At 40.2% G+C, this 13,699-nt stretch overlaps 1 long non-coding RNA gene across 1 annotated transcript in view; it reads left to right on the top strand.

Annotated features, from left to right (window-relative positions):
• The window catches only part of LOC135326912 (uncharacterized), a 13,453-nt gene extending 1,210 nt beyond the window's left edge, over positions 1 to 12,243 (top strand). The window contains exon 3 of the long non-coding RNA XR_010387119.1: positions 12,038 to 12,243. This is a non-coding gene — a long non-coding RNA (uncharacterized LOC135326912). The remainder of the gene's footprint in view (positions 1 to 12,037) is intronic.
• The last annotated feature ends 1,456 nt before the right edge of the window (positions 12,244 to 13,699 follow it).

Raw genomic sequence — 13,699 nt, 5'->3', positions numbered from 1 at the left:
TATTTCCTATCCTGGGATGTAAGTGTACTGATATTTAGTAGGAAAAAAAAAAGTCATAAAATGAGGTAGCACTGACACTCTCTTTGCTGGAATGTGGACAGATCCTGGGCTTAATTTTAAAGGGTGGCTTAGCAAGATTCTACTGTAATCTACACAAAATGTATAAAACACGAACCATTTCCAGAATGAGGCCACTAATTTTGCCATTGGCAATTAACAGTGAGAAACAGCAGTTAAAAGCAAAAACACTCACTTGATTACAGAGGTGTTTTTGAGGCAATAAACTGTGGGAAGAAGTATAAACACACAGTCCTCTCATCCCTCCTCTTTCTTTTCCAGTATGAGTTTAGGTGTCTCTGCTTCCTGTATGTACTATTCCCCGAGGAGAAATTTCAGTCTGTTTTCTTAGTGGGGAATCCAAACAAGTCCATGCTACATTTGAAGATGGGGACAGCACTGTAGAACAGTAGGATTACAAGTTTCCCATGAGTCATAGTCATGACAGTCTGATGTCCAGATGCCCAGATTCGATACCAGGGCTTCTCTTCTCTGAAATGGCTGGGCACAACATGTCGTTCAGATTCACTTCTGTGACCTAGGAAAGGGACAACAAATTTATAAATTAGTAATATTTTGGGTTGCAATGCTTCAGAGACCTAAAATGGTAATTTTCAAATTACCATAGTAATCAAAAGTGTTTAGCTGGCAATCCTTTGTTCAGCATCAATTGGCCAGCTTTCAGAAGGAAAGCAGATCTGAATGCAGTTGTGCATTTAAGAGGTGGATTTATATGGGTGCATAGCTGATTTATGGAAGGTTTTACCACTACTTGTGAAATATGAGGTACAAATGGCCATTAGGACATGCAATTAAAAATTTGTATTCAAGTAATTTTATCCATGTGAATCTGGACACTTTGAAAAACTAGTCAGTGTTTTTATTTTGAATGTACTTGCAAACTATCTGTTTATTAACACACATTTACTTACCAATCCCAGAATCTGCAAGATGCTAAAATGGTATACAAACATAAGCCCAGTAGACAGAAGAGCCCACCAGAAACTGGAGAGTGGTTCTGGAGTGTAGACACCTTGAAAAGAAAGGAATACATTAGTATTCAGCTGAATTACTGTGTCCAAACACTCATGGAAAATCCTCTTTTCTCCTCTAGATGTTGGGGTATCTGGTTTTAGCTGATAACCTAGAGACTCCTGTTATAGTAATTAATATTTGAGAGCCTTATTTCTTACCTGCAGCATCCGGATCAGTTTCTTCCCTCCTTCTGCTCCAACATTAAAATGTACAATATATTAGCACAGTAAGCTTGCCTATTTTCCACCAACACCAGTGATTTTTACCTCATTTACCTAATTTTTCCTTCTAACACAGAAGTACTAAATGTATCTAAAATACTGTAACAGCATACAATGGAGTCTTCGAAATCAGGTTATTTTTGTACTCAAACACCTGCTTGTTATGGGAGCTATGACTTTAGCATGTACAGAACTAACCCAGGCAGTGGCAATTACTGCACAGTGCTGCATTAGAGTGTAGCTTGATGGCCATTTCCTATTTCATCGTTGGTTGACATCTACTCAAGTAATTTGCACTGATAGTGCATAGAAACAGAAAACCTTTATAAAGTAGTCAATCCATCAGTGACAGACCGTGCTCTTAAGTGAAAATTGCTGTGGAGATACTCTCAAATATACAGTATAAGCAATTAATTTTATATTCAGTAGACACCACAGATGCCTCAGTATTTCAGGGCTCTCCTCCTGAAAACGAGTTTTGGCAATTTAGTGAAAAAACACAATGTCACATGATGTAGAGTTCACCAAAGAAGTAATAATACTCTAACAAAAGTACCCTTAGATGCAAGGCTATTTTTAGAATTAAGTATTCAAACATATGGCGAGAACAGAAACAGTTTACAGAGTTGTCAAAGTCTTACTAGCAGACATGTTAATAAGATATGGGGAAAAATATTGCTTTCCTTATGACTTTAATAACCTAGGGGGACACACACACACAAAAATGCACACTGTCATGGTGCTCAGGCTCTGTAAAAAGTTGTATACTTTCAGACAATTGTAAAAAAAAAAAATACTGTCATTTTTATCTGCCTTTGCCTGCTCTCTGCCCTGTTAGATATTATCAAATGTTGATAGTTATATTCATTACTCAAAGGATGCCTTATAGCAGAGACAGGCTATACTGATATTACCCTTCACTAGCTAGCACATTCAGCAATAACCATAAAGATTCAATAGACTTCAGCATAGGCTGTACAAGCCTATTGGGACTGAGAATAACTATGTACATGTGTAGGTAGCTATGACAGTACTCACTAGACTAAAGCTGGTATGAGTATGCCCATGTACAGTATCTTATGAAGATAAAGGCAAAATAACTCCTTTTACCTGCTTCACCACACCACCATTTAGTCATGCATGCTCTCTGTTTTTAAATCACCAGAGGACTGCTTTCTCAATCCTTATTGCCCTTTTACAATTCTTTTCTGCATTTATTTTTCTATAATTTTGGCTGTCATGCCAGGTAGCTACAGTAAAATCAATGTAATTTAAATGGAAATTTCTGAAAGTTACAATATTCTTCCCAAAACTACCTACACTTTACATTCTAAAGCAGTAGAGCTATCCCTTATCCACTGAAAATAACATAGCGGCTCTGTTCCTAGTCAACAGAGAGCAAGAAGTTGGTTGTATACTTGAATGACAGCAGCGCATATGCACCCCGTATGTCACTCTCACTGTGACTTTAATAAGCAACAACATTGTTGTAATTTTACCCAAAATACAATTGCACACCATGTTTTAGTAAGCAAACTGTGGCTTGATGCAACCATGACAAATATGAGCTTCTGTGAAAGCGTAAGACAGCTTATAGGATTTCTTTTCCAGTGGCTGGATGAAGATCAGAGGAAGCGTCTGAACTACAAGCAAAATCCAAACTTAAAAGTGAAGTTGATACGAATAATGGAGTCCTCTATAGTTAAAGGGAGAAAATTCAGACTAGTCTAATACTTTCTAACATACTTAGCAAGTATGATCTAAGAACTGAGGGGTATCCTATTTACAAACCAGTACAGAAAGCTTCACTTAAATAGCAATGGTATTAGTTAAACTCCACTACCTGAAAACATCAGTAAGATGGCAGATACATGACACCACCTTGCACATGGTTTTTCATTACAGATAGGAAGAGAGGAAGCAAGTAGCCTTGGTGTCAGAGTTTAAGTGACCACAGCTCTATTACCAAAGTACCAACTTTAAGTGACCTGGTCAAGCTATACGTAAACTTTTTGTGCTGCCTCCCTAGCTGTAAAGAAAATGTCATTTGACTTGCAAAGTTTTTCACTGTTGTCTTTGCAATTTTAAGTGCATTTTTAACCTAGATGCAATACACAAAATAATATTTAAATAAGTTAAGCTCTCTAAAACAGCTCCCAGGAACTGGTAGAGTAGTGCTATACCATATTTGTATTCACCTGAACTCACCCGGTTGACATTTACTTATGTTATTTCAGAAGTATTGTATAAAGCCTGAGAACAGATGGTACTAGACTAAAGAGATGAACATTCAGAAAAGCTAGAATTCAGAGACCTTGATATCTGGGGGACAACTTAGAGGCCTACATTGTTTCACTAGGCAACATGTAAAACACTAAAATAGACAAGTGATCCTAGCTATGAAACAGGACTGGAGGAAGAACGCAGCCTTTAAGAGATTAAGTAAACTGCCCAAGATTACAAAGCAGAGCAATGGCATAGTTTGGCTTTGAACCCATGTTTCTCGTATTCAGCTCAAACAATCTAGCCAGAGAATTGTGTTTCAGCAGACACTTAGGAGAGCTGTTCAGGTTCTTCCAGCTAAGAATCTTGCACTACAACATCCTCTTTTTTTTCCTTGCAAAATTTACATATATATATATATATATATATATATAAAAATATATAAATATAATATATATGTAATGACTCTCACACTCCACACTGACCTCACCAAATAATAGAAAATTCCCCTCACTTGCTAGACTTCACAATCCTGAAAACAACAGTATGATATTCAGTAGTGTCATTATCCAGACATCAAGGGACAAAAAGGAAACAATGACCTCCGCACAGAAACATTTCAGAGGGAGCTGGATTCCCACATGTGGTTTGGGATACTAATTTTAAATTCATACCTGGGATATTTTGTGAGCATTTCTCATTAGACAAATAATCACTATAGATTTTATAACTCTGCAGTACTGCTATTCAACAGATGACTGTTTAACAGACCAGTGTGAACTACTTTCTTTAGCGCAGTCTGTTAACAATGGCATACAAAAAGGAAAATTGAGATCCAGCTGAGTGGTTGTTTGAATGGCCTGTGGTGGGTTTGTCACAAGCTATTTGCTGCTCACATGGGAAATCAATTTCAATATGTAGCGGTGAGCTTCACTATTTCTCTATCACTAAGGAGCACAGGCAGTTCTTATATGTTAAGCACATTCAAAAAATTTAATCCAACTGCCAGTCTGGCACTAATCTCATTCGCAGAAATGCTCATGCCCCAGATGTTGTCCGAAAAGCGGATTCGTTGCCCGGTGTGCAATGAGCCAATAATTACACACTCAGGAGAGACATTTATTTATTTATTTCAGAGTTGCGCAAGCCTGGGTGCTTGGTGGTCTCCCACAAATCAAGCACACCCCCCCCCCAACTTTTCAGGTAGCATTTATACAATCAAATTTGCCATATTTGTGACTTCCTTCCTCTTATTGCCATATTTGTGACTTCCTTCCTCTTCTACACTGATTGGTTAATGATTTCTTCACATTTCCCTGGGTCCCACCCCTGCTTCTCAAGGTTCTGATCAATTAATTAACACTGCCCCAGCTGGGTCAGTAGGTGTTATCTTCCAAGGCCCTGAGGAAGAAGACATAATCCAGACCCCTTAATCATCACTGTTTTAACAGTGAGAGGAAGCTTTTTACTTCCCAAGGTCTTGGCGCCCAAACAGGCCTTATTTCTCAGCCTTGGCATCCTCCCTTTCGGAGAGTGGGGCACAGGAATGCAGACTGCTTGTAACTCCCTTATCTCTCCAGCCTGCACCAGCTCTGAGGCCTTTTCTTAATGAACTAGGAGCACGGCCTAAGGCTTCAGCAAATTTAGCTACTTATGCTAAGCAAGTGTGCAGCTACTCATGCTAAATAAATTCTATCTAAGATAGAAGTTATCCAAATCTACCTTCTTCAAACATTCTTTCTGAGCTTCTCAGGGTTGTCTTGTAACAATTCCCCCCTTTGAGACTTATATGATCATTTTCATATTAGTCTCACTCTTTTAAAATCTTTCCCATATTAGTTTCATATAACACTTAGAAATGCATTGAATCACTACATAAACGCATACAAAAACTACTAACACCAATCCTAAAATTGTTAAACATTTTTTAACCCATGAGCTCACATCAGGGAACCAGGAAGTCAACCATTTCCATGTTTCTTCAAATCCGAAAGAAGTATCATCTTTCTGAACCTCATGTAAGATTTCAGTCTGCTTCCAGATTTCATTTAGATCGGTAGAAATTCTCCCACTTTGATCCACATATGCACAGCAACTAGTATTTATTACTGTACATACTCCTCCCTGAGATGCCAATAACATATCTAGAGCCATTCGGTTTTGGGTACTTATTTTAGCAATTTCTGAAACCTCCTCTTGTAAAGCTGCAATGGCATCAGAGGTTTTATTCCCTATTTTTTCAATAACTGCTGAAATATTTACTATTGCTTTTTCAAGTTCACTCACTCCCAATTGTGGAAACAGCCACCTTACGAATGACTGAAACCTAGTAGGTCGATCTATTAAAGGATTATTGACCCTCTTTTGTCTCCTCATGAATGTTCTTAGCCAGGATTTTTGATATTTATTACTCAATTCTTTTCTTATAGTAACATTAGGGATTATTGCCCCTAAAGTACACGTCCCTGACCAATTAGGAGGTAGCACTTTTCGTGCCTTGTTCCCACACAACCAATACCATCCACTACCTTTCGGAACATGCCACCCATTTAGTTCCTTACTTGGCCACTTATAACCTATTTCAGGTATCTGAGAGCAATTTTTATAACCTCCCACCTTAATGGCTCCAGTACAGTTGATCGGTTGCTTTCCATAGAGTACAGTTTTTTCCCACCATCTATTACTATTATTACATCTTCGGATACATTGGTAATAATCTCCTGTCACACTCTGGACTTCCTATTCCTGTTCGGTTGTTTCATTATATTTCGTTTGATCACTATCATTTCTTATCTGCCTCATAAATTCCATAAAGGAAAAATTAAGAGGCACTCCAATTAGGGGGAAGCCCTTGTTGGAATGTTCAGGGAAGTGGGTACACACCCAGCAATCCTTCTGGTTAATTATCTTCATAGATTTCATAATTACTTCCAAATGGAGATTATGGCTCCAAAATCCTTCCTGATTCCCTTTAATTGTTTGGCTCAGGTAACTTAGAAAAACTAACCACCACATTTCTCCCCTGGTTATTTGGGAGAACATCATTTTTACACAGATACCATAGATACCGTAACAACAATATTAACCCTATTCCTAACAAACAGATTAAAGCAATTCTTTCCTGAATACAATCTAAATTTAAAACCGATTCGCTTCCAATACAACTCATATATCTTTATGTATTTTTAACTTTAGAGGTTGAACTTGTTCAGCTTTCCACGTCTCTCGAGGTACTGCTTTCACTCGGGTGTAGTGGATCCAGGAATCAATTCCCTGCAGTTTCACAGCAGTATTTGTTGTTAGCAGTACAAGATACGGTCCCCTCCACTTTTCTACCAATGGCTCGTCCTTCCAGGTCCGAAGATACACTTGATCTCCTGGCTGGAATGAATGTACAGGTGAATCTAAAAGTACAGGAGATCTTAACTGGATGTACCTACGGAGAGAAGTAAGAACCTTTGCCATAGACAAGAGATAATCACTTAAAATTTGATCGCCCTTAACGTGCATTTGAATTTCATTTCCAGTTAAATTTACAGTGTAAGGTTTACCATACAGAATCTCAAATGGACTAACTTTCTCCCTAACCCTTGGGGTTATTCTGATTCTTAATAATGCCAGAGGTAAAACATCAGTCCATTTCATCTGAGTCTCCTGACACAATTTTCCTACCTGTCTCTTAATTGTTTGATTCATTCTTTCCACTTTTCCACTGGATTGTGGCCTCCAGGCGGTATGTAAGTCCCATTTAATTTGTAGTATTTTTGAGATTTGCTGTACTATTTCTGCTATAAAATGAGGTCCTCTATCTGAAGAAAACCCTTCTGATACCCCAAATCTTGGTATAATTTCTTTTAATAACATTTTTACTACCTCCCTGGCCTTATTGGTACGGCACGGGAAAGCTTCAGGCCATCCAGAAAAGGTGTCAACAATCACCAACAAATATTTATATCCATTACATTTTGGTAATTCAGAAAAATCAATTTGCCAGTAATCCCCAGGCATGAAGCCCCTTTTTAATTCCCCTGGGGGGGGCTTCTTCTGAAACACATTAGTCCATTTTCCCTCTGATAATTCCAGAGCCCGGGCTAAAGCAATCAGTTCTGCTTTCTGGGCTGATGTATTTGCTGGTAGTGATCTTGCTTCGATTTCTCCTTCCAAAGTGACAACAGCGTATCCAGCCCTTCTTTCTCCCTTTATTATAAATCTGCTCCCATTGGTAAATAATTCGCAGTCTGGATTCTGCAATGGAACATCTCTCAAATCTGGACGGCTGGAATATACTCGCTCAATAGTTTGCAGACAGTCATGAGCCAACCTCCCCCTTCATGAAATGGTAATAAAGATGCCAGATTAAGGGTATTATACACCTTCATGGTTACATCTTCTTGCTCAAGTATCACTGCCTGGTACTGCACCATCCTACTTGGGGATAACCAGTGATGCCCTTTTTGTTCTAACACTGCTGCAACAGCATGTGGCACATAAACAGTCACTTTTTGTCCCAATGTCAATTTTCGTGCCTCTTGTATTAACAGCACAGCAGCTGCAACTGCTCTGAGGCATCCTGGCCACCCTGCACTCACTTTATCCAGCTGTCTTGAAAAATAAGCCACAGGTCTTTTCCAATTTCCTAAAGTCTGTACAAGCACTCCCAAAGCCTGGTGCCCTCTCTCATGTAGTTGTTTTTTTTTTTTTTCTTTTTTCTTTTTTTTTTTTACAGGCAGGATTGGAGTATTGTACTTGGATTGACATTCTCGCAGCAGTCCATACTTTAAGAAATTATTAATCATAGGCTCCAGTCCAACACGGGCCTCTAACTTCATGGGATACTGTTTTCACCTTACCGGTTTAGCTCCTTGTTTTAATTTCACCTTTACCGGTTCTGCACATCTGGCTCTTCCAGGTTTCTCCGTTGCCCACACAAAAGGGATTACTGCGTCCATTACTTCAGAGGGAATTTCACTTGGTCCATCCTCCACCTGTTCGGAATCCAGTGCTTTCTGCAACATATATGCTTGTGCCTTCCAGGCGTTACTTTGTGGAATGTGCACCTTAACTTTGTTTTGATCAAAGGTTATCTGTGCCCCCAGTTTATTCAGTAAATCCCTCCCCATTAGGGGTAATGGGCATTCTGGCATGTATAAGAATTCATGTGTTAACACTTTATTTCCTATTTCACATTTAATTGGTTGACAGAAAGGTTTGACCTCTCGCTTTCCCGTGGCCCCAATTACTGGCATAGAGAATTTACTCATTGGTCCCTTACAGCTATTTAGTACTGAGTATGCTGCTCCAGTGTCTACTAAAAATTTAACTGTTTCGTTCCCCAGCTTTACTGAAACCAGGGGTTCGGCTGGGGAATCCAGTTCCTCAACCCCCGGTCCCCGTCAGTCTGAATCCTCTGTACCGAACACAAGCAAATCTGCCTCTGGAACAGATGCAGACTGAGGTTTCCAATGATCTGTTTGTCTCTTCGGGCACTCATTTTTCCAGTGCCCCTTCCCCCTGCAAATTGCACACTGATCTCTCCTTAGCGGAATTCCATCTCCCAAATTCCCTCTTACTCTATACCCTCTTCTACGTCCTTGTCCTTTCGGAAAACTCCTTCCCTGAGAGGGAGTTTATGCTTGGGCAAATGCAGCTGCCAAGATTGCAGCATTTTGCCTCTTATCTTTCAGTTTCTCCTTTTGTTTTTCCTTTCTCTCCACTTCTTCCCTATTATTGTACACCTTATCTGCAATTTCTATTAATTGCGATATCGACATCCCCGACATACCATCTACTTTCTGAAGCTTTCTCCTTATATCTGGTGCTGATTGTCCTACAAATAATGTAGTAAAAGTTATTTTATTTGCTTCGTCCTCGGGATCCAAGTCTGTCCATTTTCGGGCAGTTTCACATAACTGCTCGTAAAATGCAGAGGGATCCTCAGTCTTACCCTGTGCGATTTGATATAGTTTTGCAATATTTTTGGGCCTAGGCACTCCATGCTTTACCCCATATAGTATTAACTGTTGGTACTGTTTAGTCATTAACCTGCCTGCCCCTGTGTTTTGATCCCAACCCGGTTCCCGGGTCGGCATAAAACGGTCTGGTCCGTCTCTGGCATTTTGCCTTTCATTTTCCTCTTGAGCTTTATCTAATACCATTCTTTTCTCCTCAGGTGAAAGCAAAGTATTTAAAAGCACCTGTAAATCCTGCCAATCTGGATTATGATTTTCAATTATCATTTTAAAGGATTGATACATCTTTTCTGGATTTTCTCGGTACGACCTGGCAGACTCCTTCCAATTCATTAAATCTGTAGTTGACAAAGGGACCTTCACATACACAGGCATCCCGTCTGGTCCGACTGCTTGACGCAGCAGGGCCTGAATCACGGGATTTTGTTGAGCCCGAGTAGCCCGAGTTCTGCCTGCAATCGGGCTACATGCCTCACTTCCCTTATTTCTGCTATTAACACTATCTTGATCTCTTTCAGGAGAGACCAATAATTGTACATCCTCTTCCTCATCACCCGCTTTTAAACATCTTTTCCCAATGCTACAAGCAGAGCAACACCGAGACATTTTCTCTTTGTTTCCCATCATCATTAACACATTTGAGTCAGAGATCAACAGCTTACATTTTTTTTCTAGTTTCATGATCATTTCTCAGAGAGAAGAACAAATCTACATATGGGACCTCATCCCATTTGTTCTGTCTTCTGCAAAACAACATAAGTTGCAAGATTGTATTATAGTTTAGCGTTCCCATTTCTGGCCATTTTTCCTCATCCTCCAGTTTATACATTGGCCACCACTGAGTACAGTATTCCTTTAATTTTCTCCTTGTTAAAGGATTCCCACCAAACTTTCTCCAATGTTTCAGGATGCATCCTAAAGGAGAACAGGAGGATACCCCCACAGATTGTCCTGTTCCCATATTACCACCCTTAAAAGAACGTTCTTACCAATTACGCTTTCGTACACTCCAGTCGTCACTGTCCAAACGTGTACAAAGCTTACCTTTGGTTACCACAACCAATTACCCTTGTATCATACCCTTTATGCAATGTCTCTTAATAATTACTGCGTTGCACCTTTGAGTCGCTTACCTGTTCCGACTAGGGAGGGTGCTCACGGAGTCCCCGAACAAAACGGTCGGTGCGCGCTGGAGTCCGATGAGCAGTGTCTCCCCGCCGGAACTGGCAAGACGATCCAGGCAAAGCTTTACAGCGAGGTCCCATCTGGGTCGCCAGAAAACTGTTGTCCGAAAAGCGGATTCGTTGCCCGGTGTGCAATGAGCCAATAATTACACACTCAGGAGAGACATTTATTTATTTATTTCAGAGTTGCGCAAGCCTGGGTGCTTGGTGGTCTCCCACAAATCAAGCACACCCCCCCCCCCCCCAACTTTTCAGGTAGCATTTATACAATCAAATTTGCCATATTTGTGACTTCCTTCCTCTTATTGCCATATTTGTGACTTCCTTCCTCTTCTACACTGATTGGTTAATGATTTCTTCACATTTCCCTGGGTCCCACCCCTGCTTCTCAAGGTTCTGATCAATTAATTAACACTGCCCCAGCTGGGTCAGTAGGTGTTATCTTCCAAGGCCCTGAGGAAGAAGACATAATCCAGACCCCTTAATCATCACTGTTTTAACAGTGAGAGGAAGCTTTTTACTTCCCAAGGTCTTGGCGCCCAAACAGGCCTTATTTCTCAGCCTTGGCATCCTCCCTTCTGGAGAGTGGGGCACAGGAATGCAGACTGCTTGTAACTCCCTTATCTCTCCAGCCTGCACCAGCTCTGAGGCCTTTTCTTAATGAACTAGGAGCACGGCCTAAGGCTTCAGCAAATTTAGCTACTTATGCTAAGCAAGTGTGCAGCTACTCATGCTAAATAAATTCTATCTAAGATAGAAGTTATCTAAATCTACCTACTTCAAACATTCTTTCTGAGCTTCTCAGGGTTGTCTTGTAACACAGACAGTTGAGACCATTCCAGATCAGGGTCATCCAAGTAGGCTATATATTTGCTCTTGGGTTGAAATAGCATGGTAATGGATATTTCAGTTTAAACTTTATTATTTCAGTAGCACTGTTAGGAAGGACTTAATATGGATTCAGGAGATTTGGGTTCATCATCTGCTTCTGCAACAAGAATTCATGTGACCTTGAACAAGTCAAATAGTTAATTTTGTTATCTAGGAAATGGAAGTGTGGCTTTAAAATCTAAAGATCAACATCGGAGAGAGACTAAATTTATTTTAAACTGACTTTTTCCCCCATGAAGTCTTGTGCTAGTTCTAGTGTCCTTACTAATTATTTATTTAAACTTCTCAAAAAATAGGCTGGTGAAAATCTTTATGGAATTTAACAGAAACTAATACTTCTTTTGTATTTCCATAGAAGCATAATGTAGTTGAAAAGTACTCTTCTTTTGGTTGCAAGTGGAGATTTATTTTTTTCCCCTGTCCAAAATACAACCAAATCAGTTTACTCTCTCCACAGTGTGGACAGCCTGCATTTGAATTGTGAATTTTGCACACCCATTTTAACAAAGAAGATGCTGGAGACCTAGCTCCCCCTGCAGTCTAAGATGTCTGAACCATACGATGACACTGTGTGACACTGCAGTGACACTGATACAAAGGCCTCTGATTAAGCATAAAGGATATTCCTGGACCTTCAGGTACATCTGTTCATACATCAGATTGCTCCTTAAAGTGCCCCCCCCCCCAAAAAAAAGGGGGAAAAAAGGGAAAAAAAAAAAAAAACGAAAACCAACACCAGTATGCTTTTCTGTTCCATTAAATTATGCTGGAGATCTCAAACCGTAAGAAAGATTATCACCTGAACTCTACCGCTGAGGAGTAGCCACATATTAACTCTTAGGCCATACCCCTGAGCAGTGACACCATTTGCTCACAGCACTTAGGAAATAACAATGCCATTTTGATTAAATTTCAATATAATTTGAAGCTGTGAAATCAACTGCACATGTGATCTTGTCAAATCCATCCAAAAATCTGACCACTGATAGATTTACTAGCTTAAGGACCAAGACAGTCAAGAACTGGTTAGACCTCTGAGGTTGATGCAATGTAAGCCAGATTTTTTTTTCCATTATGTTGAAAGTGTATGGCAGGCAAAATAAAGTTTTCCTGAACACCACTGGAGGTCTCTAGTACCTTGATCTCTGGAGGTCAGGTTAACGCACTCCTGAAACAGTGGTGGCAGTTTGAGACATTACAATTCCCCAGCTGCCTAAGCCTTCTTCCAGCAATCTCTATCCCAGTAGCAAAATACAGTGTACTTATCTGAGCATACTTGCATGCTTCGTAAGACCAACTTAGTTGTGACTGCAGATGAAAGTGGTTTGAGGAGTTTTCAGTGAAGGGGTGGTTCCATGGTCTAAATCAGTGCTGCACTGGCTCCTGTCTTTTTCTCCCCACCCTGGCAATTCACTCATTGTGCCTCCCTTTTGCCAATCCTAGCGCTCATCTGATCACACAGTAATACAGTCCAGGAGCTACAAAAGCATCCATACTTTTTTGAAAGGGAAGAGAGGGTCTCATTCCCTGAGGGGGATTAAAAAAAAAAAAAAACACAGTGACCATATCCAAAATTCTATATCTATCCTATAGCTGGGCAGTCTGATTAGTGCTTTTTCAGGAATGCTGCTTCCTGCCCAGCTCTAGAATATAATTTTTGACAAGCTTCACAGGTGATACAAGGTGAGATTCATCCAACAGGAAAGCAGCCAACTACAGGCCTACTTCACGTAGGAACTGCACTGAGTTAAAATCTTCTGTGCTGACCTGTTACATCTGCACGCCATCTATTTCACCTGAGAGCCTTGTAGTGCAGTTGAGAAAGATCTGAACCACAGTACATGTGCATTTGTTTTGTCTCAGTGGTATGTGCATGCATACATGCATATGCACGTTTGGAAAGGAAACATGTTAGAAGGGGAAGAAAGGAAATTTGTATTCAGCCAGTACAAAGGGGAGGGAGACAGAGGAAGAGGGGAAGAAATCTTTATTCCCATGGGGGAATATATCCTTGAGCACTGAGCTCTCAGTCAGTTTACTGTGCAACACTGAAGCCTGAGCACTGATCATGTCTCTAGTACAGCAGTTTGATCCTAAGCATGGTGGAACCCCCAAACTG

Source organism: Dromaius novaehollandiae, unplaced genomic scaffold (assembly GCF_036370855.1).
Source record: "Dromaius novaehollandiae isolate bDroNov1 unplaced genomic scaffold, bDroNov1.hap1 HAP1_SCAFFOLD_100, whole genome shotgun sequence".
Lineage (NCBI taxonomy): Eukaryota > Metazoa > Chordata > Aves > Casuariiformes > Dromaiidae > Dromaius > Dromaius novaehollandiae.
The sequence above is the reverse complement of the archived record's forward strand: the minus strand, read 5'-3'. Positions and strand labels throughout refer to the sequence as shown.